At 35.8% G+C, this 17,451-nt stretch overlaps 1 pseudogene across 1 annotated transcript; it reads left to right on the forward strand.

Annotated features, from left to right (window-relative positions):
- Positions 1 to 201: 201 nt before the first annotated feature.
- LOC146926989 (disease resistance protein RPP2A-like) lies at positions 202 to 10,597 on the forward strand (annotated as a pseudogene). Its single transcript, XR_015005569.1, has 9 exons — positions 202 to 707; positions 879 to 1,986; positions 2,241 to 2,695; positions 3,353 to 4,457; positions 4,873 to 5,151; positions 6,818 to 7,621; positions 8,784 to 9,245; positions 9,546 to 9,711; positions 10,232 to 10,597. The product of XR_015005569.1 is annotated as a disease resistance protein RPP2A-like (transcript).
- Positions 10,598 to 17,451: the final 6,854 nt, after the last annotated feature.

Here is a 17,451-nt window from a genome sequence, read left to right on the forward strand (position 1 = left end):
ATATTTTCTATTTTACCTAAAAAGAATAAATAAAAAATACACATTGTTAATACGCAAAAGAGATGTTGTGGAAGAGGTGAGGCCACGAAGAAAAACAAAAATGTTGTGGTGGTGCACTACAAAGGTATTTGGAAAAATAATTGGAGACGACTTTGACTTACTATGATAAATAAACAAAAAGAGTCCGTTAGTCTTCTTCTCATCCTCGTCTTTCATATTACTCACTTCACTCATTCAACCATGTCTTCTTCCTCAAGCTCCTCTTCTAAATCTCTTTTTCAAGATTCGGCGTTTGATGTGTTTTTGAGTTACCATGACAAAGACATTGGTAAATCTTTTGCATTGGATCTCTATTCCGCTCTCACACAAGCTGGATATGTTGTTTACATCAACAATCACGGAGGTCAGAGAAATTCAGCTGCTGCAATCGAAGAGTCTAGAACTTCCATCATCATTTTCTCAAGTAAATTTGATTGTTCAACATGGTTTCTTCATCAACTGGAGAAGATATTGGAGTGTCGTAGAACCATAAAGCAGGTAGTTGTGCCTGTGTTCTATCATGTTGATCCCTCCGATGTACAAAATCAGAAGGGGGTGTTTGGAAAAGCTATTGCACGAAGCATCTTTAAGAAAGGCAAGTCAATACGTTATAGAGACGCGCTCTGTCAAGCTGCCACCATTTCAGACTTTTGGATGATAAACTTCAGGTAATTAGAGAAACATTGAAGCATTTTTCAAGTTACATTTTGAAATTAGTTAATTACTCTAATAGATTGTTATTCCCTAATTAGTAATTACTAGTTAATTGCTCTTTTATTCTCTATTTAAGGGATATAAGAGATGTACATTTTTGCTTATCTTGACCTCATATTTTATAGGAGCCAAAGTAAAGATATCAATGTCATAGTTGAAGGTTTGTGTCATTTGATAGGAGATAAACAATTGTCATACAATGCTAAACATCCGGTGGGAGTGCAAGGTCTGTCTCGTTTGATTGAAGACCAACAATTGCTTTTCATTGCTGAACATCCGGTGGGAGTAGAAGCTCGGGTGAAAGATGTGATTCAGCTATTGAATAGCGGACAACCTGAAAATACCATGATTGTAGGGATATGGGGGATGGATGGGGTTGGTAAAACAACAATTGCAAAAGCCACTTATAATCAAATGGGTCGCACTTTTGAGGGAAAGAGCTTTCTCCATAGTGTTAATGAGATTTGGGAACAGGGTGTTCATGAGCTGGTTTCTTTGCAGCAACAACTTCTTTCAGACATCTGCAAAACAACCAATATGCATATAAGTACAGTTGCATCAGGAATAACGATTTTACGGGAAAGACTTCATCATAAGAAGATATTTCTTGTACTTGACGGTGTGAATAAATGGGAACAGTTGGATGCTTTGTGTGGTCGTCGCAAATGGTTTGGTCATGGAAGTAGAATAGTTATTACAACAAGTGATAAACGTTTACTTCCAGTTGATCATGTGTATAGAATGAATTATATGGACAATACTGAATCTCTTGAGCTTTTTAGTTGGCATGCATTCAAGAATCCAAGTCCTATAGAAAGTTACACTGACCTTTGTAGAGATGTTGTTGAGTACTGTGGGGGATTGCCGCTAGCTCTTGAAGTCATTGGGTCTTATTTGTTTCAAAGATCTGTAGAAGAGTGGAAGAATGTACTGGAGAAACTCAAAACCATTCCCCACGATCACATATTAAATAAATTGAGAACAAATCTTGATGTCTTAGACCGTGACGACAAAGATGTATTCCTTAAAATAGCTACTTTATTTATTGGGATGCACAAAGATGATGTAATTCAGACATTAAATTACTCTGGGCATTTCCCGGAAAATGCAATATCAATCCTTGAAGATAAAAGCCTTGTAACTATAGATAGCAACAACAGGATTGGAATGCATACTTTGGTACGAGCAATGGGAAGAGAAATCATAAGGCAACAGTCGATGGATATGGCTGCGGTGAGTAGATATATGCTCTGCTCTATTTGATTTATCCTTAATTTTCATATTTTGTTTCTAAAGGAATGAAGCCGAGTGACCATGAATTTGCTTTTAACATTTAGTTTCATAATTTATTGAAAGAACTTATGAGGTTTGTTAGGTTGTGACTTGTGAGGCAAGAAGTAGTATCAAAGTTCAGGTCTCAACTAATAGTTAATTTGAATTGCATCCACCGTATATTTAAGCTTTGGTAATTTGGTTTTCTGTTTCAGACAAAGATGTACGACGTGTTCTTGAGTTTCAGAGGAGAAGACTCTCGCTCAAAATTTATTTCACATCTCTATTTCTCTCTTCAAAATTCTGGGCTTTATGTTTTCAAAGACGATGATGGGATTCAACGAGGAGATCAGATCTCAGTCGCACTAATGCAAGCTATCGGACAGTCTAAAATTTCTATTGTTGTTCTGTCTAGAAACTTTGCTAATTCAAAATGGTGTATGACAGAGTTGGAGAGAATTGTGGAAATCAGTAGAACCAATGGTACGGTGGTTGTGCCAGTGTTCTATGAGGTAGATCCCTCGGAAGTACGTCATCAGACAGGAGAGTTTGGAAAAGCTTTTGAAGATCTTCTATCAACAAAATCAGTGGATGAATACACACAGAGAAATTGGAAAACAGCACTCCATGTAGTTGGTGGCATAGCAGGGTTTGTCATCTTAAAATCCAGGTAATTTACTTATTAACTAATTAATTTGTTATATTATCAAACAGGTAAGTTTGGAGAATCCTTTTAATTGTTTCTGTACTTGTATTCCTTGAATATAAGTTCTTTAACAAATAGGTGTTCCTAATCCATTTGATTTTTCAAAAAGTTTAATACTACATTAAGTTATTCAAAACAATATTTTTTCACTTTCACCTCAAACAAACAATGTGTTTTTTTTTTTTTTTATAAGAACAAACAATGTTTTATGGTCCCATCATTATGCATTGCTTTCTCAGATTTTAGTAAACCCTCATTTGAAAATTTGAAGTCAACTGAAAATGTAGTGCCTCAATTTAATTATACTTGGTCCACAATTTCAACCATTAATTTTTTAATCAATCATCAGTTGTTGTTACACTGGATTCTCTAAAATGCACTATCACTGTTTCAACTGCTCAAAAATGCAACGCACCTGTACCTGATAAAAGCTAATTACATTGTGTCATTCACTTTTAAATTGATGATATATTTCAAACCATCTGTGATAAAAATTTAGCTTTCAATGGATTGCATATGCTATTATACGACTGAAAGTGATCACACAAGACAACAGGAAAATGTATATGTTCTGCAATGCTTGTATAACTGTTTTTTTATTATTGGGATCATATTTTACAGCGACGAAAGCGAGGATATCAAGAAAATAGTTGATCTTGTTACTCATTTGCTAGACAAGACAGAATTATTTGTTGCTGACCATCCAGTGGGACTAGAATCACGAGTACGAGATGTTATTCAACTACTGAGCAGACGAAAATCCAAAGATCCTCTACTACTAGGGATATGGGGCATGGGAGGGATTGGGAAAACAACCCTTGCTAAAGCCGTTTACAATAAAATTCGTCATGATTTTGATGCAAAGAGCTTCCTGTTCAATGTCAGAGATGTTTGGAAAGTAGACGATGACAAAGTTTCTTTACAGCAACGACTTCTTTTTGACATCTTTAAAACTACAAAGATAAAGATAGACTCAGTTGAATCAGGAAAAAAGATATTACAGGAAAGACTTTGTTCGAAAAAGATATTTCTTGTAATCGATGATGTGAATAAATTGGATCAATTGAATGCTTTGTGTGGAGATCGTAAATGGTTTGGTAAGGGAAGTAGAATACTCATCACAACAAGGGATGCTGATTTACTCAGTAGGCTTGAAGTCGACCATGTATACAGAATGAAGGAAATGGATAGCAGTGAATCTCTAGAGCTTTTTAATTGGCATGCATTCAAGCAATCAACATCTAGGGAAGGTTTTACCAACATTTCCAGAGATGTTGTCAAGTACTCTGGAGGACTGCCGCTAGCTCTTCAAGTCATTGGGTCCTTTTTGTCGACTAAGAAAATAAAAGCAGAGTGGAAGAATGTACTGGAGAAACTCAAACTGATACCCAATAATGAAGTGTTGGAGAAGCTGAGAATAAGTTTTGATGGTTTAAGTGATGATGATGTGAAAGATATATTCCTTGATATTGCTTTTTTCTTTATTGGTATGGACCAAGAGGACGTAACAAAGATACTACAAGAATGTGGACATTTTTCAGTAATTGGGATAAGTATCCTCGTACAACAAAGTCTTGTAACTGTTGATAGAGAAAACAAGATTGGAATGCATGATTTGTTACGAGACATGGGCAGAGAGATCGTGCGCAAGGTATCAAAAGATGCGGGCAAGGAGCCTAGTAGATTATGGCGTTATGAGGACGTGCATGAGTTGCCAAAAGATACTGTAAGATCTTCATGTATGCTTTTATTTTTTACATTGCTTGTGTTGTGTTTTGCCTCTGTGCACTGTATCAGACACCGCAAAGACAGAAATGTCTCTGTACCTTAAGCTTTCAAGCAAAAATTATATGAATGATTTTATATTATATCTCTAACAAAAATATATGATCTCTAATATAGATGGATGAAAAGTGAATATCGATAAATCTGTTATTAGCTGTTACCATTCATTTGCTGGCTTATTTTTCTCGTTATTAAAATTTGATTCATTGTGAATCATTTAATGCTACTTCTTTCCTTGTAACAGATCATTGGCTTCAAACCTTACTATTATATATAGTTATACTAGAAGATTTTTAACTACCACTTACACTTACCTAAGCTATGTGTTTTATTTTACATTTCATTTTGCTTCACAGAGTACCTTAGCTGTTAAGGGACTGAGTTTAAAGATGTCAAAAATGGACTCAACAACTTATTTGGATACCAAAGCATTCGAGAAGATGGACAAGCTGAAATTGCTTCAATTTACTGGCGTACAACTTAATGGAGATTACAAATATCTTTCAAAAGAACTTAGGTGGCTTTGTTGGCATGGATTCCCTCTAAGATATATACCTGCAGACTTTCATCAAGATACTCTAGTTGCTGTTGTCTTGAAATATTCCAATCTGGAACGAGTGTGGAGAAAGTCTAAGGTATAAATTCAATTTGTTTTGCTCTTGTGACCTAGTTAATTTAACGTCTCATTTTGTGTTTTTTATTAGTATTTAATTCATCTTTACCAGAGGAATTATATCACTGCATAATAATAGACTAAAATGGTTATTATTGAGGAAATCCATGACCAAGAGCAAGCCTTTACCAGATGTAGTAAACATAATAACATCCGATCTGGTTACACTATACCATTTCAGTACTAACTCTCAACAATAACAAAAGAAATATTTGCCAAGTTTACAGTCAGATAATTCATCTTTCAGAATAGTCTCTGAATGGAATCATCTACTGGTTATAATTCAGCCTTCCATTTTCTTCAAGAATATATCTGCTAAAATATTTTTTTTAGTAGATATATTTTTTTATTCAAGAATCATCTACTGGCACACTTGAATTTATTTATAAAAGCATATGCCTCTCTTTCTTCAAGAATCATCTACTAAAATATTTTTTATTCAGCATTCCATTCAATTCTAAGAAAATATCTTAATTGACCCAAGTATTTTGTTTCAAAATGGTGTATTATGTGTTTTTATATTTCTGAATTTCAATATGATGACTTGATGTTATGACAATATAATCTACATAAACCTTATCACAGACACAAACTAGATGAATACTTTACTACGTATCCTCATCATTACAAATCGTTCCAAATTTCTTTTTGATAAAGTTGAATCACTTAAATCAACTCTACAATGATTTTTAAGTGTACAAATCAATCCTAACTCCTCCTAAGCAACAAATCCAAGAGTTTGCTCCATATATATCTCATCTATTAAGTCTCCATGCAAGAAAATATTTTTTATGGCATCCATTTGTAGAACATGGAAGAGCTTGGGGTGAAGACAGTGTTTTGTAACAAGAGATAAAACACCTCCATGATCCAGGACAAAAATTTGAAAGAAACCTTTAGTAGTAAGACCAAAATCCACTGAACCCTTAAGTCCTACTTTGACAGCAAATACCCAATGACATCCCACAATATTTTTATTTGGTGATAAAGGAACTTGAGATCAAGTGTGGTTGATTCCAAAATTCGCACTTCCTTAATCATTTCCTACTGCCATCTTATATGGGAAAGAGCTTCCTAAAAATTTATAGTAATAGAAACATACTACAACGAAAGACTAACAGCTTATTTAGTAGAAGATTGATGACGATAACTTCCAAAACTATACATTGGGTGAGGATTACAAGTGCAGAGAACTGAAGTAGATGAAGATTGCTTCAGAGAAGGTTGAGATGCTGAAACGGGCAATGAAACCAATGGGCAGATCCCAGTTAAGATGCTGGATGTTCACAAGGACAGTGATGATAGGTGTTCAAAGGACAAGCACTATCATCTTGAGGGCTAGAGGTTGGAGGACTGAGTTAAGCAGTTGGCAAAATTGTAGATGGGTGGAGTACTTCACCCTTTAAGGTGAAAATTCGAGAATCATCAAAGAATGCCACATCAATAAAAGTAAAGAAATGATGTGGACTTCAATATGCTAAAGCAATCCTCTAAATATTTTAAATTGTTTAGGGAGGATGACTAATAGTTGTGTTTTAATAATTCTTCTCAATATTTATAGTTGCTTGTATTTATTTTCTAGTATGTTTTGTCTCTAATATATGTCTTCAAATTTTCATTTGTTGCAGTTTCTGGTGAAGCTGAAAATTCTTAATCTGAGTCATTCTCACAACTTGAGACATACCCCTGACTTTTCAAAATTGCCAAATCTTGAAAAGTTAATACTTAAGGATTGTCCCAGTTTGTCTTCGGTTTCTTCTAATATAGGACATCTCAAAAAGATTCTTTTAATAAATTTGAAAGATTGTACAGGCCTTCGAGAACTTCCAAGGAGCATATATAAGTTAGACTCGCTTAAAACACTCATTCTGTCTGGATGTACAAAAATTGACAAGTTGGAAGAGGATATAGAACAAATGAGATCTTTAACAACCTTGGTTGCGGATAACACTGCTATCACAAGAGTTCCCTTTGCAGTAGTAAGATCAAAAAGCATTGCATATATTTCTCTTTGTGGCTATGAAGGATTCGCACGTAGAGTGTTTCCTTCTATTATTCAGTCTTGGTTGTCTCCTACAAATAATATTCTATCCCGAGTTCAATCATTTGCAGGAACTCCATGTCTTGATTTCACAGATGAACAAAATAATAGTTTCTATTGTCTATCATCCATTTTAGAAGATCTTCAAAATATTCAACGTCTTTGGTTGAAATGCGATTCAGAAGCTCAACTAAATCAAACTGTAGCAAGTATTTTGTATAGCTTTAACAGTCAAAATTGTGAGGGATTCTCAAACATCGAGACTTCCACATCAACTGATTGTCGCAATCAAGCTTGTATTTCAAGCTCAAAAAATTTATTAACTTCCTTTTTTATTGAAATGGGAGTGAGCTGTGATGTCACCAACATCCTTAGACAAAATATTTTGCAGGTTCGCTTTCTCTTTCTCCTTCTTTACTTACCCACACACAAACACAAGTTACACAACCCTCTCTATATCTGTTTTATACAACACAAACAAACTCAAAGTTCGATGAACTTGTCAAAGTTAGCATATATTGAATCATGTATATAAAACTTAAATATTTTGTTGGTATGTACCTTAATAGTATATATTTCCTCCGGACAGACTCTGAATCACAAGAGCTTGTTTGCCCTGGAAAACAGACGGTTGACACCAAAGAGTCACAATAATTTTTATACCCACACACAGTCACTTACCCACACACAAACACAACCCTATCTCTATATGTTTTATAGATCACAAACACCTTCACAAACACACTCAAAGTTCGATGCACATGTCAAAGTTACCATATATTTACCTCACAACAAAATTTAAATGAATTGTAGGTATGCACCTCAATAGTATATATATACCTCCTAGTCGAACTTCAGGGTTCTCTTAACCTCTCTTCCTGGAAAAGGGGTAGTTAAGACCAAAGATTCATGCTTGTGTAAATTATAAACATTGTTTTTTTATGAAATTGTTATTTTGATTTTGATTAAAATTATAAGTATAGTTGTTTGTGACTTTCAAATTGTAGTAAACCATTCTTATTAGTTATCGGTTTCACCAACACCAACAATATAGCAAATATAACATAAATTTTTATCTTTTCTAATGACACCAACTATATAGCTTTTTATTTTTTATTTTTTTAGAGGAACAATAGAGCATTCTATAGACAAATTTGTTCAAGGGTATAATTGGAATAATGAAAAAAATTAGCCCAAAATCTCCCATTCCCTTTATATATTGTTATTGATAGATAATATATTTAGTCCCCCTTGTTTGGTTTATGTTTGAATTTCCTCCCTCACTTGTTTTTGGTCAACTAACTCCCTCTATTTATAAAATTAAGCAACTTTGACTTATTGTCAATTTACTTGACACAGGCCCTTAAACTACTCTAAGTGTTTTTTTATCCAAAAGCAAAAAATTCAGTAAAAATATGATCAAATGCGAACAATTTTGTAAACTATAATATTAGGGTTTAAAGATTTTTTTATTAAGAGTCTTGACTCTTGACCTTGTTTATAGATTACATAATTGTCAAATAATTGTTTGTTCACATATGTAAATTGAACAGAAAATGCCTCCCATTGGGTCTGATTTGCTCCCCGGTGACAACTATCCCGATTGGCTAACCTTCAATAGCAACAGTTCTTCTGTATTTTTCGAAGTACCTCAAGTGGACGGGCATTCTTTGAAGACAATCATGTGCATTGCCTATTCTTCTTCCACAGACAATACAACAGAAGATACAACAACAGAAGGCTTTAAAGTTGTGTTGGTCATAAATTGCACAAAGAACACCATTCAAGTCTACAAGAAAGGCGCATTATTAGCACCTTTTGATGAGGAGGAGTGGCAGAGAGTAATATCTAATATAGAAGCTGGAGACGAAATTAAGGTGGTTGTTGTTTTTACAAATGAATTCGTTGTGAAGAAAACAACAATTTATCTTGTCTATGATAAACCGATTGAGGAAAAGAGGAATCACTGCCATGAGCTAGATGAGAAAGCCATTGTTTCTAGAGGTGATGAAAATGTAAGTAATAGTAGTCTAAATTTATACACTCCCTATGTTGATATTTTCTTTCCTTTCTTTTCATGTTGTTATGATAAATACAAGATATATGAATTGGAATGTGAATCGGTAATGTCACACATGAATGATTGCTCATGAGGAAACAAAAACTTCACAAATGTTTTTCTTATCAATCCTAATCAATTATTGATTTACTTTATAAAGATATATTAATACTTGGAATCTTTTTGATCTTGTAATTTTATGATGTTACTTTATACAGTTCACTTATCACTCCTTTCATTATGTTTATGGGTTTAGATATTTGGTAGACTCTTCTTCACTCTTCTTTCCCTTGTTCGAGCTGTCTTGTTTTCACGGCCTTTCTGGTTTTGTTTGGTGGTATTATGGTTTGGTTTGGTGGTATTATGGTTTGGTTGTCTCGCAGCCATTCTAACAAACGAAGAAAATGCAAGCCTATTCTAAGGTACAATCATGTCTTTATTTCTTTTGTAAAACATTTTTAAAAGTCCGTCATAAGTAAAAAGTATTTGAAGACATTAAAAAACATTACTTCTTGTTTGACATCCATTTAAGCTTTCCCATGAAGCTATCACTATTAAAAGGTCACCCATCCATTTAATTTGTCCTAGACATTTTTATATATGTGTTAGTTCACTCTAGTCTAAACAATAACTTTGAATTTAGATTGTGAATAATATATTTCTCCTTGGAAATCATGATTTTATCATATTCTGCCGAGTTCAAGTGCTATCATAACACTTATTATTACCGGGTAAAATTTATGTGGTAACGTGTCCCACTAAATAGGCAACAATATCGATATGATTTTGATTTAGTTCGATCCACGTGAATTTCATCCAATAATATAAAGTGTGTTGGTAGTATTGTATACTTTCTATAATGAACCCTTGTAAGAATAATGATTCTGTTGCTAATATTATTTTGATATGTTTCCTCCTACTGCACTGCTTTGTGTGAAACAGGGAAGGAGAATCCTCAAGCTCCAAGAATTTAATAATCCAGAATCTTGGGACAAAAGTCCTTTGGTTGATGTACAAGAAATGAAGAGGTACTTGAGGTACTTGATTCTGGTCAACATGGAATGTTTCCGATAACTTCAAATTCCTGAAGCCATTGGACGACAAGATTGAAAAGCAAGAGGAGAAAGCAGAAACTACCTAGTTCATTTTTGTTTAAAGGCGAAATAGTTATCTTTAGTTCATTGTATAACAATTTGACTGTTTCCTTAAAAAAAAAAAAAAAAAATTTGACTGTTGTAGAATCCTTAAATGTGTACCAGCAAGTAGACTCTTTTAACCATATTTATGGAGAATTTGCAATCGATAAAAGTCGAATTTTACTTGGAAAGTATAGAAAAAGATTGTGTTGTATATATGGTTATTGAAAGTGGTATGTTTGCATAATGGTATGTTTACTCCTCAAAACATCAAATGGGCCAAATGAAATTAAACTACTACAAAGAAAAAATGGCAAGAGTATTACTTTTCCCACCCTATGCCTTTCCTCGCGTGCCCTATTTTTTTTTCAATTTTACCCCTGGTCCGGATTTCATATTCCGGAATGAATTGTTTGTATTTTTCAGATGATTCCGGATTATAAAATCCGGAATAGTATTATAGCAGAACTTTTGCAATTTTAAGCTCTACAGTTCGTAAAATAAAATGCGAATAAAATAAAAAACAGAAATAAAAAGACACAAACATAAAAACAACTCATTTTATTAATATATGAACAATACATTACAATAATTTTCAAGCTTTTTAAGCTTATTACATAAGATCCTAAATCTATTTCTAACGAAAGGCCAACGATGGAAAACCATGGTTGTAGAAGGAAGAAGAGGAGGAGAGGGATGGTGTGAGAAATGGTGGGGTTTGGAAGGGTATTTATAGGGAGGGGTGGGTGAAAAATGGTTGGGAAGCCATAAATGCAGTCAAAAAACGTGGTAAAACACGTTTTTTTGACTTGACCACTGTCAAAAATGTGTGGTGCAGACCACCGGCCATGGCACTGAGGCGTTCCGGAATATAAAATCCGGAATGCACCTTTGGTTTCCGGAATATATTTTCCGGATTAATGCGTTTATGGTGAACGAGGGAAAAGTTGGCACTTCTTTGTAGGGCTAAGGACATTCCGGAATGTATAATCCGGAATGATTTAGCACTTTTGCCAGAGAGCCATCAATGTCGGTTTGGACGGTTACAACCATTAACACGTTTTCATTGACTGTATTAATGACCTAGGACTTTTTTTAGGCTATAAATAGGCTTCCATCTTCAACAAATACCTTCATTCTTCACTCCACCTCTTTTCTTACATTCTCTTCAAATTTTTTAAGTTTTGTAGGAGTGTTTGTGGTGTCATGGTCATTGTTGACCGTTCCTATGAACCCTGCAATTGCATTGCAGCTTGTGTGGGGTTCATATAACGGTCAACAGAGACCCTTGACATCAAAGAAAGACACAAAATATTCATAACGTTTTTGTTCGGATTTAATTTTCCGGAAATCTCTTCATCTCTTTTCTTCAATTTTCTTCAAATGTTTTTAGTTTTTTAGGGGTGTCGGTGGTGTCATGGTCATTGTTGACCGTTCATATGAACCCTGCAATAGCATTTCAGCTTGTGTGGGGTTCATATAACGGTCAACAGAGACCCTTGACATCAAAGAAAGACACAAAAAAACGCACAACATCTGGTCCGGATTGTATGTTCCGGAAGTAACTAACAATCTGGTTCGGAAAACATAATCCGGACCAGGGGTATTTTTGGAATTTTTGCAGGGCGCTGTTATACCCTAATTTTGGACCTAAAAATACTTGTTCAATTCTTCTTTTCTTGCATTATAAGTCATCTGATATGTCTCTGATCAATTGCATCTTTCTCTGCATTTTATTTCAATGTTATTTGCAAAATTTACATGCAAGGGTATTTTAGTCATTTCCTATGTCAAATGTCTCTCAGTCTTGCAAAATTTTGTTTGAGTCTTTTCAAGTAGTTTGAATAAGTCTTTGTTTCATTCCATGTCGAAACCCTTGCCAAAAATTGCATTTGAAGTCATTTTGAGTCAGTTTTGCCCCTAGGGGCATTTTGGTCTTTTCATGTGTCAAAACCCTGTTTAAATCCTAAAAATTTGTCTCTGAGTCTTTTAATTTTGCTTGTATGAGTCTTTGATTCAATTTCTGTTAAAAATCCATTTTTTAAATTGCATCTGAGTCATTTTTAGTCGTTTTAAGCCCTAGGGGCATTTTGGTCATTTCACACGAAATTTCGGCAGAGAGAGGTTACTTTAAAGTACCTCATTTAGGCCATTGGTTCGTTTTAGTCCGTTTTGTCAATTTTAATCGTTTCACTTTACGTTATTTGCCGGTTACCAATTTTAATTCATTTTATTTTATTTTTAAGTCCTAAATTTCTAAAATTTGCATTTTAGTCCTTTGTCCAAGTCATTAGTCCAGGTGCCATGTGTCAGGTTTTCATTTGTCCAAGAGTTAGTTACGCCACATGGCAGATCCTGATTGGTCCAGGCAGTACTGCATCAGCCTATAAAGCCCAGTCATCAGTCAAAAATTCAACAGATCCATTAATTCACTGCCACATCACAATCACTTTTCAGAAACAGAAACTTCTTTCTCTCTCCAAGAGAAAACGGATCAAAAGCCAAAAAGTGCAAGAACAATATGAACATCACGTAAAGCTTCATGAACATTCACGCGATCTTGTCCAAGAATTCATCTTAAGTCAACGCAAATTTGTATCAAATCGCCGCAATCTCATCGCAGAACATCACAATCAGTGTAGTTTCGCACTGAAATCCTCTCAGCAACAGGATTCAAGGCGTTCACACTCAAATTAACGAAGTGGTTCAAAAAAGAGGAAGAAGAGGAATTCGATTTTGGGAGCGTTACCGTTCGAATCCGAAGAAGTAGACAAAAGTGCCGGTGAAAGAATTTCAGTCTGAAGCTTTCTGGTTTCGTTCTCAAGATTCCCCGCTCGAAAACACGGTACGTAACACTTCCTTCTCTTCTTAGATTGTGAGGTTTCGATTTGGTGAAGATGAAAAAGAAAAATACCGTCAGGTTTTGAGATCCGATCTACTCCGATTTAAGCTGTTTTTGTAAAAATGAATTTCGGATTTGGAAAGAGCATGAAAAGACGAATCTAGCGGTGTAAAAATCTTGAAGATCGGAGTATAACGGAGTTCGCCGGCGCCGGAAACCGTCACCGGAAACCGTCGCCGGCACTCAAAGCCTCGTCGGAGAAGAAGGGATTAATGTGCAGAGCTTCTCTCTCTAACCTTTGTTAGAGAGAGAAACGTAAGGTCTTTGTGAGGCTTTCTTCATGAGACGTTCTTTTATACCCCCTGTGTTCCTCTACGCGCGCGCCCTTATTCATACCATGCTCCTTAGGCCTTCGCAACAGTTGGATCTTGGATCTGATCCATGTGGATCAATCCAACGATCCCTGTGCCCTCTGGTAATCCGTTTTCTTCTTGTGTATGGGTTTGGGCTTATTTCTTGCAAAGCCTGCATTTCCTCTTATTGTTCTTGCTATTTCACACCTTGTTTTCGCTTTTTATACCTCTGGTCATGTCCAAATTTCCTTAGAAAATTCTATAAAAATTTGTATGTATTTCTTGTAATTCTTTGTGATGGTTTTATGCATATTGTTACTGAAAATCTTGATGAAAAATGTTAGTGTATATTCTTGCTACATTTCTTGTTTTTTTATGCAAAATTCATGAAAAATTGTTTAGTTGTACTTCAAGTTCTTGATAATTGTTGGTGATACATGTTACTTGAATTTTATGCGTTTATTGCTACTGTTTGTATTTGATTTTGACTGCATGTGTGGGAATTTTTCTTAATTTCTTGGTTTACAAGTTATGTTTGTAAATAAATAGTGTAAATATGCCTAAATTCACTTCAAAATGCAAAGCTTATCATATTGCTTCGATTCTCCTTCTAAAACCTGAGTTTGTGCCTTTGGAAAATATGTTGAATTGTGAGAATTATAAGCCATATGATTCTTGCATTTTGTTTGTTTGAATTTTGGCTATATTTTGCATTGTTTTGGTTTTGTCTTGTGTTGGTTTCTATTGCACTTGTTATGGTATCTTATTTGCTTTATCTTTACCATATTATACCTTATGTTACTAACCACTTCCTCCATTGTGTTTCATACATCATGAGCATTTCTCTCCCCATCTCACATCTTCATTCTTTTGTTTTTCTACCCTTTACAATTCATGCCAAGTTTAGAATGTAAATACTTAGAAGTTTTGTAATATTTTACTTTCATGCTTTTAATTTCTTGGCAAAGGGGCCATAGAATGTATCTAGGGTGTGATGTAATAAGGACAATGGACTCTAATAATGTACACCGACACAAGCACCGACACATGCACACACTCCACTTTAGGTATATAGCTAGAATATGCATGTTTAGATGTATGTTTAGGATTGTATGTTTAGATGAATGTTTAGGCTTTATACTTAGAAAAATCAATTTTCCCAAAAAATATGAACAAACTTCATTCAAACCATTTTCAAAATAAACCTTGGGATCAAAGTCCCATTGTATTCTCCCTTTTGTTTTCTTAATCAAATTTCAATGAACTTTAATCATACTTTGACTTTTTTTTTGCAAATGATTAATTCAACCCCACTTTTTTACAATCTCATGCCCTTGAGGCCTCTTTCTATTCTTCAAATTCCATTTTCAAACCTTAAAATCAACCAACAAAAACAAAAACATTTTTGGAAGAGAACTACGGTGGATTTGATCCCTTAAACGGGTACGTAGGCAAGGAATCAAAATTCCTTCAATTCAACTAAAATAAAAATCCAAAAACATTCTTCTCCCTCCAATTCTTCACTTAGAACATTCTTAGGTTAAATAAACATTTTCAAATAGCATTTAAAAATAAAGCGCGCGCGTAGAAATTAAAGACGGTTCCTATAGGATACTATAGTCGTTATGGGTGCCTAACACCTTTCCGTAGCGAAAACAACTCCCGAACCTCGATTCTCAAGGGTTTTGCTTACTTTTTCCCTTCCCAAGAAAAAATAAGATATCACCGGTTTAAAAGGTTCAAACGTAATCAATGTTTGACACCCGAAAACCAAGATAAAACAGCTGGCGACTTCACTGGGGAGATTCGAGAGTTACGCCTAGTCTTTATTTCCACGCTTGCGCTTGTATTTTTACTTGTTTCTTTTACTTGCTTTCCTATGTGAATAAATGTTTAATTTCTTGCAAACGTGTGGGGTGAGAATATCAAAAGTCCTGCACCCGGGCTGAGTGAACTTAGGATTTAGGAGGGATATAATCGACAATTCATTCCGGGGGTTGCCTCGTGTTTTGGATTATGCGATCAATCCCACATAGCTGAGGCATTTTGGGGGTGATGTTGTCGGCGCGTGTTGTCGCGTTTAGGCACTTTACTTCTAATTGTTCTATGACGCTATGAACCGTAGATAACCAAACCCATCCATGGCCATTTTCTAGGATGTAGTGCGGAGGCTAAACCGAGTGTTGTCTCGAGTTTTAGTCGTCACGCGATACTACACTCAAGTTAGACCTTCCGCGGATAATCATGGAGCGAGTGTTGTCTCGTGACACCGTGATATGCGTCGGAGAGGTTGCAACTTGGGAACCTTTTTAGAACCCGGTTACTATTTCCTAAAGCCTTAGATTCACCGGACACCGTGTCCACCCGTGACTCCTCGACTTTGAACCTCAACCCACCATGTTTTCTCCGAACTTGAACATAATCATGCATTCATGCATACATGCATACATGCATAAACTTTTTCCATGCATTGTTATCAAAGGGCTTAGACAAAGTTGAATTTGTAAACATTGTAGGAATGAAGAGGACTAATTCCTACAAGTTCAAGGAAGTGGATTTGGCTAGTTTGAGAGATTTGGCACTCAAGATTGAGGATCCGACTGGTTTCCGACGTCGTTACGGGGCTTTACTTACTATTCTCCAGACTAATGTGGATGAGAAGCTTGTGCACACTCTAGTGCAATTCTATGATCGGGACTATCGGTGCTTCACCTTTCCGGACTTTCAGTTGGTGCCTACTCTAGAGGCTTATTCTTCCTTGATGGATCTGTCTATTGCTAAGGGGGTACCTTTCTCAGGACTTGAGCCTCCTCTTACTCCATTGGTTACTGCTAAGGATCTCTATCTCAGGACCACCGATGTCTCCAAGAATCTTGTCGCTAAGGCACGTATCCGAGGGTTCACTTCAGAGTATCTTCTTGGGAAAGCCAACCTCAATACCACTTGTCAGGACACTCTTGAGGCTATTCTTGCATTTCTTATCTATGGGCTTATTCTCTTTCCGAATCTTGATGGCTTCGTGGACATGAATGCTATTATGATCTTCCACTCCAAGAATCCGGTTCCTACTCTGCTAGCTGACACATACCATGCTATTCATGATCGTACTGGCAAGGGTCGTGGATATATTCTTTGTTGTGTGCCTCTCCTCTATAGGTGGTTTATTTCGCACCTTCCGGAGTCTTTCCACGACAATCCGGAGAATTGGTCTATTTCACAGAGGATTATGGCTCTCACTCCTAATGAAGTGGTTTGGCTCACTCCCGCTTCTAGGGTTAAGGAAATTATCTTTGGTGGTGGAAAGTTTCTTAATGTACCTCTTCTTGGTACCCGGGGTGGAATCAACTATAACCCGGAGCTTGCTTTGCGACAATTTGGTTTCCCGATGAAAGATAAGCCCATCAATCTTGCTACGGCTCCTTACTTCTTTCACTACTCCAATGCTCCCACGGGAATTAGAGAGGATTTCATGGAAGCTTGGACTAAGCTTCGGAAGAAAGAGGTGAAGCATATGGGTGTAAGGTCCGGTATTGCTCATGAGGCCTATACACAGTGGGTGATAAACCAAGCTGAGGAGATTGGTATGCCTTACCCCCCTATGAGATATGTGTCTGCATCTGTTCCTACCATGCCTTTGCCTCTACTCCCACCTACCCAGGAGATGTATCAAGAGCATCTAGCTATGGAGAGTCGGGAGAAGCATCAGTGGAGAGCTAGATACTATGAGGCTGAGAACTTGATCATGACTTTGGATGGAAAGGATGAGCAGAAGACTCATGAGGTCTTGACACTGAAGAAAGAGCTAGCTAAGGCTAAGAGAGAGATTGAAGA

This window comes from Medicago sativa, chromosome 4 (assembly GCF_051527215.1).
Source record: "Medicago sativa cultivar Bolivia chromosome 4, Bolivia_mono, whole genome shotgun sequence".
NCBI lineage: Eukaryota > Viridiplantae > Streptophyta > Magnoliopsida > Fabales > Fabaceae > Medicago > Medicago sativa.